The sequence below is a fragment of the Pleurodeles waltl genome, unplaced genomic scaffold (assembly GCF_031143425.1).
Source record: "Pleurodeles waltl isolate 20211129_DDA unplaced genomic scaffold, aPleWal1.hap1.20221129 scaffold_70, whole genome shotgun sequence".
NCBI lineage: Eukaryota > Metazoa > Chordata > Amphibia > Caudata > Salamandridae > Pleurodeles > Pleurodeles waltl.
This window is the reverse complement of record NW_027150391.1, coordinates 2,172,389-2,182,145: the sequence shown is the minus strand read 5'-3', so window position 1 is coordinate 2,182,145 and position 9,757 is coordinate 2,172,389. Positions and strand designations below refer to the sequence as shown.

Genomic DNA, 9,757 nt, shown 5'->3' with positions numbered 1-9,757 from the left:
TTATAGTAACATTAGTCACGTATGTAGCACACAATATTCAATAAGTAATCATCATACCCCAAGGAAACAATGTTAACCAACCTTATGTCCTGGAGTTTACATGGAGCTGTTTGAAGCAGGTGCATACCGCACTGAGCTGATAGTAACTTGCGACCTGTAGGTCACACACGGAAAGCTCTAATAAAAGCATTAACTCACTAAGGTAACGCCCCTAAACTATAAAACTGTGACCTTCGAGTTCATGTTTTGCTTTGCAGCAGGCGCATTAACCAGCTAAGCTACTGTGCCATATTCAACTCTGTCATTAGAGAACCTACGTCAGAAATCATGGATCTGGGCATCAGGTGCATTAAACCTTAGAGCTGTGTAAAGATCCATCTTGGTGTGACCTTTTCATTTAAGGGATAAACTGGAGAGAAGGAGGCTGAACGGAGAAAGAAAGAATACGAAAGAAGGAAACAATAAAAGAAAGAGAATGAAAGAATAAAAAGTGAACCCACCATCTGCCGAAACCCGGGATCGAACCAGGGACCTTTAGATCTTCAGTCTAACGCTCTCCCAACTGAGCTATTTCGGCGAATCAATCACATTTTGTGGCCAGTTGATATTGGTAAACCACGTATGTGCAGTGCGGCAGTGCATGCACACAGCAGAAGGTAATAACTGAAAGAGAATGAAACGCATGAAATTCTCGCAGGAGTGCACACAAATATATAACCAGAAGTGGGCTAGTGGCAGGTCCATGACGTCATCTTCTCTATCTCTCCGTGACGTCACTGTAGTTCAGCTGAGGGCTCTCAGGGTCCCTTTAACATCAGTCTTGCACCCTCTTAGACTGCTGCCTGCAGGAATCAATCAAAACAAACTATTGTTTGTGGTTTTGCACTTTTATATTCTCTCCCCATCTATCTGTAATTCCAACACTCAATATGTATTTTGTGCACGGACGGTGCTCCTGGTTTAAACCTCCATTGCCCGGCTCTGGCTGTACTTGGTGCAGTTAGAATGCATGCACAGCCCTGCTCTGGTTGGACTGTAAAGTTTCTGAACGGGGGGGGGGGGAGCTGGCAATGAAAGGTTTGACAGTGAATGGTGGGGGGCGGTGGACTCTCAGATTGAATTGCAGATGCCCCCCCGGAGCTGGTAATGTGCAAACACAAGCGCTCCCCGGAAACGAAGCCAGGTGATAAAACCCTCGTGCACCCAATAAAGAACTTGTGTCCCGGGTCAGAGCCCCTTGAGAGAGCTTAGCTTATATAATCTACATTAACATGAAATGTTTATGAATTTAGATGAGATGATGCCGCATAGAAACTGTAGTAATAGCAATTTGCTTAAACGTGCACTTGAATTGTGACCACGAAGAGTGGCCACCAATGTTTACGCAAACTAATAATGATGACCAAAATGTTGATGTTACGATTAAATGAGCTTATATTAACATTTGCGTTTTTAAATCTGTATTGAAAACCTCATAAGCCTTAAGTTAGCATGAGCCGGAGTTTAGCTGCCTGGCTCTCATATTAAATGCATTTTTTTATTTTCCAGTGTGCTGACTGTAGGAAAGTACCATCTTGCCTGGCATGTTACCCCCATTTTTCACTGTATATATGTTGTTTTAGTTGTATGTGTCACTGGGACCCTGTTCTCCAGGGCCCCAGTGCTCATAAGTGTGCCTGAATGTGTTACCTGTGTAGAGACTAACTGTCTAACTGAGGCTCTGCTAATCAGAACCTCAGTGGTTATGCTCTCTCATTTCCAACAGGCTAGTGACCAATTTTACCAATTTACATTGGCTTACTGGAACACCCTTATAATTCCCTAGTATATGGTACTGAGGTACCCAGGGTATTGGAGTTCCAGGAGATCCCTATGGGCTGCAGCATGTCTTTTGCCACCAATAGGGAGCTCTGACAATTCTTACACAGGCCTGCCACTGCAGCCTGAGTGAAATAACGTCCACGTTATTTCACAGCCATTTTACACTGCACTTAAGTAACTTATAAGTCACCTATATGTCTAACCTTTACCTGGTAAAGGTTAGGTGCAAAGTTACTTAGTGTGAGGGCACCCTGGCACTAGCAAAGGTGCCCCCACATTATTCAGGGCCAATTCCCTGAACTTTGCGAGTGCGGGGACACCATTACACGCGTGCACTACATATAGGTCACTACCTATATGTAGCTTCACAATGGTAACTCCGAATATGGCCATGTAACATGTCTATGATCATGGAATTGCCCCCTCTATGCCATCCTGGCATAGTTGGCACAATCCCATGATCCCAGTGGTCTGTAGCACAGACCCTGGTACTGCCAAACTGCCTTTCCTGGGGTTTCACTGCAGCTGCTGCTGCTGCCAACCCCTCAGACAGGTTTCTGCCCTCCTGGGGTCAAGCCAGGCTTGTCCCAGGATGGCAGAACAAAGGACTTCCTCTGAGAGAGGGTGTTACACCCTCTCCCTTTTGAAAATGGTGTGAAGGCAGGGGAGGAGTAGCCTCCCCCAGCCTCTGGAAATGCTTTCTTGGGCACAGATGTGCCCAATTCTGCATAAGCCAGTCTACACCGGTTCAGAGGACCCCTTAGCCCTGCTCTGGCGCAAAACTGGACAAAGGAAAGGGGAGTGACCACTCCCCTGACCTGCACCTCCCCTGGGAGGTGTCCAGAGCTCCTCCAGTGTGCTCCAGACCTCTGCCATCCTGGAAACAGAGGTGCTGCTGGCACACTGGACTGCTCTGAGTGGCCAGTGCCACCAGGTGACGTCAGAGACTCCTTCTGATAGGCTCCTTCAGGTGTTGCTAGCCTATCCTCTCTCCTAGGTAGCCAAACCCTCTTTTCTGGCTATTTAGGGTCTCTGTCTCTGGGGAAACTTTAGATAACGAATGCAAGAGCTCATCAGAGTTCCTCTGCATCTCTCTCTTCACCTTCTGCCAAGGAATCGACTGCTGACCGCGCTGGAAGCCTGCAAACCTGCAACATAGTAGCAAAGACGACTACTGCAACTCTGTAACGCTGATCCTGCCGCCTTCTCGACTGTTTTCCTGGTGGTGCATGCTGTGGGGGTAGTCTGCCTCCTCTCTGCACTAGAAGCTCCGAAGAAATCTCCCGTGGGTCGACGGAATCTTCCCCCTGCAACCGCAGGCACCAAAAAGCTGCATTACCGTCTCCTTGGGTCTCCTCTCAGCACGACGAGCGAGGTCCCTCGAATCCAGCAACTGTGTCCAAGTGACCCTCACAGTCCAGTGACTCTTCAGTCCAAGTTTGGTGGAGGTAGGTCCTTGCCTCCCCACGCCAGACTGCATTGCTGGGAACCGTGACTTTTGCAGCTACTCCGGCCCCTGTGCACTTCCGGTGGAAATCCTTTGTTCACAGCTAAGCCTGGGTCCACGGCACTCTAACCTGCATTGCACGACTTTCTAAGTTGGTCTCCGGCGACGTGGGACTCCTTTGTGTAACTTCGGGTGAGCACCATTTCACGCATCCTTGTAGTGCCTGTTTCTGGCACTTCTCTGGGTGCTACCTGCTGCTGAGAGGGCTCCTTGTCTTGCTCGATGTTCCCTCTCTCTCCTGACGCAATTTGCGACACTGTGGTCCTTCCTGGGCCACAGCAGCATCCAAAAACGCTTAACGCACGATTTGCAGCTAGCAAGGCTTGTTGGCAGTCTTTCGGTGGGAAAACACTTCTGCACAACTCTCCACAGCGTGTGAGATTTGTCCTCCAAAGGGAACGTCTCTAGCCCTTGTCGTTCCTGCAGAAACCTCAGCTTCTTCTGTCCAGTAGACATTGCACCCACAGCTGGCATTTCCTGGGCATCTTCCCATCTCCGACTTGCTTGTGACTTTTGGACTTGGTCCCCTTGTTCCACAGGTACCCTCGACTGGAAATCCATCGTTGTTGCATTGCTGGTATGTGTCTTTCCTGCAGTATTCCTCTATCACGACTTCTTTGTCCTTGGGGAACTTCAGTGCACTTGGCACTCACTTTTCAGGGTCTTGGGGTGGGCTATTTTTCTAACCCTCACTATTTTCTAATAGTCCCAGCGACCCTCTACAAGGTCACATAGGTTTGGGGTCCATTCGTGGTTCGCATTCCACTTTTGGAGTATATGGTTTGTGTTGCCCCTATCCCTATGTGTCCCCATTGCATCCTACTGTAACTATACATTGTTTGCACTGTTTTCTAAGACTATACTGCATATTTTTGGTACTGTGTACATATATCTTGTGTATATTTCCTATCCTCTCACTGAGGGTACACTCTGAGATACTTTGGCATATTGTCATAAAAATAAAGTACCTTTATTTTTAGTATAACTGTGTATTGTGTTTTCTTATGATATTGTGCAAGTGACACTAGTGGTACTGTAGGAGCTTCACTCGTCTCCTAGTTCAGCCTAAGCTGCTCTGCTAAGCTACCATTATCTATCAGCCTATGCTGCTAGACACCCTATACACTAATAAGGGATAACTGGGCCTGGTGCAAGGTGCAAGTACCCCTTGGTATTCACCACAAGCCAGTCCAGCCTCCTACATTGGTTGTGCAGCAGTGGGATAAGTGCTTTGAGACTACTTACCACTCTTGTCATTGTACTTTTCATAAGAGAAAAATATACAAAACAAGTTCAGTGTGTGTACACATAGCTAAAAAGTTTTGCATTTCCTCTTTTCACTCTTTTCTAAAGTGCTGAAAAGTACTTCTAAACTTTCAAAAAGTTCTTAAAAGTTTAAAAAGTTTTTCTGTCTTTCCAAAAAGTTCTTAAAACTTTTTTCTCTTTTTCTATCACTTTAACTCTCTCTAAAAATGTCTGGCACAGGCCAAAAGGTTGACCTGTCTAAGATTGCATATGATCACCTTAGCTGGAAAGGAGCAAGGAGTCTCTGTGTAGAGAGAGGTTTGAGTGTAGGGAAGAATCCTTCCTTGGAATTGTTACTTAACATGCTTAGAGAACAAGATAAGGCTAAAAGTGCCCCATCTGTTGAAAAAGTAGCTAATGGTTCCCAATCCGATCCAGGGACTCCCCCAGGAAAAGGTTCAGGAAAGAAACTTCTTAGCCTGCCCATTACTAGACAGTCTAGCATAGTTGGTACTGAGGTGGAGTCACATCATACAGATGATGTGCTCTCACATTACACTGTCAGCCAAGCTGTTAGGGTGCCCTCTGTAAGGGACAGCTCTCCTTCTGTTCATTCCCATCATACCTCTGTATCTAGAAATGTCCCTCCCACCAACCCTGATGACAGATTGTTAGAAAGGGAACTCAATAAGTTGAGGGTGGAACAAACCAGACTGAAGCTTAAAAAGCAACAGCTGGATTTGGATTGACAGTCTTTAGAACTAGAGAAGGAAAGACAGAAGTTGGGTTTAGAAACCCATGGTGGCAGCAGCAGTATTCCCCATAGTCATCCTGCAAAAGAGCATGATTCCAGGAATCTGCATAAGATAGTTCCCCTTTATAAGGAGGGGGATGACATTAACAAGTGGTTTGCTGCACTTGAGAGGGCCTGTGTTGTACAGGATGTCCCTCAAAGGCAGTGGGCTGCTATCCTATGGCTATCATTTAGTGGAAAAGGTAGGGATAGGCTCCTTACTGTGAAAGAAAGTGATGCCAATAATTTTACAGTACTTAAGAATGCACTCCTGGATGGTTATGGCTTAACCACTGAACAATACAGGATAAAGTTCAGAGAGACCAAAAAGGAGTCTTCACAAGACTGGGTTGATTTCATTGACCATTCAGTGAAGGCCTTGGAGGGGTGGTTACATGGCAGTAAAGTTACTGATTATGACAGCCTGTATAACTTGATCCTGAGAGAGCATATTCTTAATAATTGTGTGTCTGATTTGTTGCACCAGTACTTGGTGGACTCTGATCTGACCTCTCCCCAAGAATTGGGAAAGAAGGCAGACAAATGGGTCAGAACAAGGGTGAACAGAAAAGTTCATACAGAGGGTGACAAAGATGGCAACAAAAAGAAGGATGGTAAGTCTTCTGACAAGGGTGGGGACAAATCTAAAAATGAGTCTTCATCAGGCCCACAAAAACACTCTGGTGGGGGTGGTGGGCCCAAATCCTCTTTTAATCAAAACAAAGAAAAGAAACCATGGTGCTATTTATGTAAAGTAAAAGGCCATTGGACAACAGATCCCAGTTGTCCAAAGAAAAGCAAAAAGCCTCCTACCACTACAACCCCTACTGCTACACCTAGTGTCCCTACTAATAGCAGTGGTGGTGGGAGCAAACCTACTAATAGCCAATCCAAGGGAGTAGCTGGGCTCACTTTTGGTAACTTAGTTGGGGTTGGTCTTGTTAGGGAGACCACAGAGGCTGTGTTAGTCTCTGAGGGGGCTATTGATTTAGCCACCTTAGTTGCTTGTCCCCTTAATATGGATAAGTACAAGCAGCTACCCCTAATAAATGGTGTTGAGGTTCAGGCCTACAGGGACACTGGTGCCAGTGTGACTATGGTCATAGAGAAACTGGTCAACCCTGAACAACACCTACGTGGTCACCAGTACCAAGTAACCGATGCTCACAACAACACACTTAGCCACCCCATGGCTGTTGTAAATCTCAACTGGGGGGGGGGGTTACTGGTCCAAAGAAAGTTGTGGTAGCCACAGATTTACCTGTAGACTGTCTACTAGGAAATGATTTGGAGACATCAGCATGGTCAGATGTGGAGTTGGAGGCCCATGCAGCAATGCTGGGCATCCCAGGGCATATTTTTGCTTTAACCAGGGCTCAGGCCAAAAAGGAAAAAGGACAGGGAAGCTTGGATCCTGGAACAATGGACCAAGTGCTCCCTAAAGCTAGGGCTAGTAGAAGCAAACCACATCCTACTATCCATCCCTCTACAGTGGATTCAACTTCTGAGGAAGAAGAATTCCCTCCCTGTGCAGAACCTACACCAGAGGAGCTTGAAGCAGACACTGCTGAGCTTTTGGGTGAAGGGGGCCTGCCAGGGAGGAGCTGAGTGTGGCACAGCAAACCTGTCCCACATTAGAGGGTCTGAGACAGCAAGCTGTCAAACAGGCTAATGGGGATGTCAGTGACTCTCACAGAGTTTACTGGGAGGACAACCTCTTGTACACTGAGGCAAGGGATCCTAAACCTGGAGCTGCCAGGAGATTAGTGATTCCTCAGGAGTACAGAAAGTTCCTCCTAACTCTTGCCCACGACATTCCCCTAGCTGGGCATCTGGGACAAATGAAAACTTGGGACAGGCTTGTTCCCTTGTTTCATTGGCCTAGAATGTCTGAGGACACAAAAGATTTTTGTAAGTCCTGTGAAACCTGTCAAGCCAGTGGCAAAACAGGTGGCACCCCAAAGGCACCCCTTATTCCACTGCCTGTGGTTGGGGTTCCCTTTGAAAGGGTAGGGGTTGACATAGTTGGCCCCCTTGACCCTCCTACTGCTTCAGGCAATAGGTTTATCTTAGTGGTAGTGGACCATGGCACAAGATATCCTGAAGCTATTCCTTTAAGGACCACTACAGCTCCTGCAGTGGCAAAGGCCCTCCTGGGAATATTTTCCAGGGTGGGCTTCCCAAAGGAAGTAGTATCAGACAGGGGATGCAATTTCATGTCTGCATACTTAAAGGCCATGTGGAAGGAGTGTGGTGTAACTTATAAATTCACTACGCCCTATCATCCACAAACAAATGGAATGGTGGAGAGATTTAACAAAACTCTCAAAGGCATGATTATGGGTCTCCCTGAAAAACTCTGCAGGAGATGGGATATCCTTCTACCATGCCTCCTTTTTGCCTACAGAGAGGTACCCCAGAAAGGAGTGGGCTTCAGCCCCTTTGAACTTCTTTTTGGTCACCCTGTTAGGGGTCCACTCACACTTGTCAAGGAGGGTTGGGAACAACCTTTAAAAGCTCCAAAACAAGATATTGTGGATTATGTACTTGGCCTCAGATCAAGGATGACTGAGTATATGAAAAAGGCCAGTAAAAACCTTCAGGCCAGCCAAGAGCTCCAGAAGCAATGGCATGACCAGAAGGCAGTTTTGGTTCAGTACAAACCAGGGCGGAAAGTGTGGGTCTTGGAGCCTGTGGCCCCAAGAGCACTCCAAGATAAATGGAGTGGACCCCACACAATTGTTGAGAAAAAGGGTGAAGTCACCTATTTAGTTGACTTAGGCACTGCCAGGAGTCCCCTTAGGGTGCTCCATGTCAACCGCCTGAAACCCTACTATGACAGGGCTGATCTCACCCTGCTCAAGGCAACTGATGAGGGACAGGAAGAAGACAGTGATCCTCTACCTGATCTCTTCTCTTCCACAGAACAAGATGCTCTTGTGGAAGGTGTAGTTTTGGCTGATTGTCTTACTGCTGAGCAGAAAGACCATTGCATAAATCTCCTAGATCAATTCTCTGAACTCTTCTCTACTGTGCCAGGTACCACTTCTTGGTGTGAGCACACTATAGATACTGGAGACAGCTTGCCTGTCAAAAGTAAGATCTATAGGCAGCCTGACCATGTCAGGGACTGCATAAAGCAAGAGGTGCAGAAAATGTTAGAACTAGGAGTGGTTGAGCACTCTGAAAGTCCATGGGCTTCTCCTGTGGTACTTGTACCAAAACCCCATTCCAAAGATGGAAAGAAGGAAATGCGGTTTTGTGTAGACTATAGAGGTCTCAACCTGGTAACCAAAACTGATGCTCACCCTATACCCAGGGCAGATGAGCTCATAGATACACTGGCATCTGCCAAGTATCTAAGCACTTTTGATTTGACTGCAGGGTATTGGCAGATCAAATTATCAGAAGATGCTAAACCTAAAACAGCATTTTCAACCATTGGAGGACATTACCAGTTCACTGTAATGCCTTTTTGGTTGAAAAATGCACCTGCCACTTTTCAGAGGTTGGTGAACACAGTCCTGCAAGGGCTGGAAGCTTTCAGTGCAGCATATCTGGACGATATAGCTGTCTTTACCTCCAGCTGCGATGATCACCTGGTCCACCTATGGAAAGTTTTGGAGGCCCTGCAAAAGGCAGGCCTCACTATCAAGGCTTCAAAGTGCCAGATAGGGCAGGGTAAGGTGGTTTATCTGGGACACCTTGTTGGTGGGGAACAGATTGCACCACTACAGGGGAAAATCCAAACAATTATTGATTGGGTTCCCCCTACCAGACAGACCCAAGTGAGAGCCTTCCTAGGCCTCACTGGGTATTACAGGAGGTTCATTAAGAACTATGGCTCCATGGCAGCCCCTCTTAATGACCTCACATCCAAGAAGATGCCTAAAAAGGTATTATGGACAGCAAACTGTCAGAAAGCTTTTGAGGAGCTGAAGCAGGCCATGTGCTCTGCACCTGTCCTGAAAAGCCCTTGTTACTCTAAAAAATTCTATGTCCAAACTGATGCATCTGAATTAGGAGTAGGGGCAGTCCTATCGCAACTTAATTCTGAGGGCCAGGATCAACCTGTTGCTTTTATTAGTAGGAGGTTGACCCCTAGAGAAAAGCGTTGGTCTGCCATTGAGAGGGAGGCCTTTGCTGTGGTCTGGGCACTGAAGAAGTTGAGGCCATACCCGTTTGGCACTCACTTCATTGTTCAGACAGACCACAAACCTCTACTTTGGCTAAAACAAATGAAAGGTGAAAATCCTAAATTGTTGAGGTGGTCCATATCCCTACAGGGAATGGACTATACAGTGGAACATAGACCTGGGAGTAGCCACTCCAATGCAGATGGACTCTCCAGATATTTCCACTTAGACAATGAAGACCCATCAGGGAATGAC

General features: G+C 46.7%; 1 non-coding gene across 1 annotated transcript; it reads right to left on the bottom strand.

Annotated features, from left to right (window-relative positions):
• Positions 1 to 504: 504 nt before the first annotated feature.
• TRNAF-GAA (transfer RNA phenylalanine (anticodon GAA)) lies at positions 505 to 577 on the bottom strand. The gene has a single exon. It is a non-coding gene; the product is annotated as a tRNA-Phe (tRNA).
• Between the last annotated feature and the right edge of the window lie 9,180 nt (positions 578 to 9,757).